Consider the following 1746-nt stretch of genomic DNA (forward strand, 5'->3'; position numbering starts at 1 on the left):
TGCCATATGTTATAGACATATGTTATAACAATATATTTACCAATACAGCTCTGAGGGCAATGGAAACTAAGGAGAAAATAAACAAATGGGACTACATCAAAATAAAATCTTCTGCACAGTAAAAGAAACCATCAACAAAATAACAAGAAAACCCACTGCATGGGGGAACATATTTGCCAATGTTATTTCCTATAAAGTTTTAATCTCCAAAATCTACAGGGAACTCATATAACTTAACAAAAAGAACATAAACAATCCAATCAGAAAATGGGCAAAGGACCTAAATAGACACTTTTTTAAAAAGGACATACAGAAAGCCAAGAGACATATGAAAACATGCTCAAAGTCACTAATCATCTGAGAGATGCAAATCAAAATAACAATGAAGTACCATCTCACACCTGTCAGAATGGCTATCATCAACAAATCAACAAATGACAAGTGCCGGAAAGGATACAGAGAAAAAAGATCCCTCGTGCACTGCTAGTGTGAATATAGACTGGTGCAGCCACTCTGGAAAACAATATGACTTCCTCAAAAATTAAACACCAATCAGAAAGGATATATGCACCCCTCTGTTCACAGCACAATTTACAATAGCTAAGATTTGGAAATAACCTAAATGCCCCTCAGTAGATGAGTGGATTAGAAATCCATGATACATTTACACAATGGAATACTATGCTGTTGTAAAAAAGAAGGAATTCTTACCATTTGAAACTGGAACTGGAGAGCATTATGCTAAGTGAAATAAGCCAGTCAATGAAAGATAAATACCACATGATCTCACTCTTTTGTGGAATATAAAGAACATTATAAAATGATGAACAAAAATAGATTCAGAGGCAAAGGATCATCAAACAGACTGTCAAACTACAGCGGGAAGGCTGGGGAGGATTGGAGGAGGAGGTAAGAGATCAACTGAAGGGCCTGTATGGATGCATATAAGCATAACCAATGGAAGCAAGACATTGGGGGGTTGGGGTTGAGGGTATGTGCAGGGGGTAGGGCTGGCCAGGGGAAGGTCAATGGAGGGAAAAAGGAGACATATTTATTACTAATTGTAATACTTTAAACAATAAAATAAAATTTAAAAAATAAATTACAATGTATTTTTTAAATGAATGAAATATCTTAAGAGCTCACATCTGGTAGCATAATGCTAAGCACTAATTATAGGGATATTAGAACACTAAGTACCTATATTGTAAAAGACAAAAGATAGTAAGTCAAATATGCCAACTTTCACCTTAGGAACTCACAAAATGCAAAGTAAATCAACCCAAAATTTGGTGTTTCTGTTTTTTGGGGATCTATTCCTAGAAGTGGTATTACTGGGTCAAATGGGAGTTTCATTTTTAACTTTTTGAGGAAACTCCATACTGTTCTCCACAGTGGCTGCACCAGTCTGCATTCCCACCAGCAGTGCATGAGGATTTCTGTTTCTCTGCATCCTCTCCAGCACTTGTCATTTGTTGATTTGTTGATGATAATTCTGACAGGTGTGAGATGGTACCTCATTGTTATTTTGATTTGCATCTCTTAGATGATTAGTGACTTTGAGCATGTTTTCATATGTCTCTTGGATTTCTGTATGTCCTCTTTTGAAAAGTGCCTATTTAGGTCCTTTGCCCATTTTTTGATTGGATTGTTATCTTCCTTTTATTGAGATGTATGAGTTCCCTGTAAATGTTGGAGATTGAACCTTTATCAGAGATAACATTAGTAAATATTTTCTCCCATGTA

Source organism: Myotis davidii, unplaced genomic scaffold (assembly GCF_000327345.1).
Source record: "Myotis davidii unplaced genomic scaffold, ASM32734v1 scaffold597, whole genome shotgun sequence".
NCBI lineage: Eukaryota > Metazoa > Chordata > Mammalia > Chiroptera > Vespertilionidae > Myotis > Myotis davidii.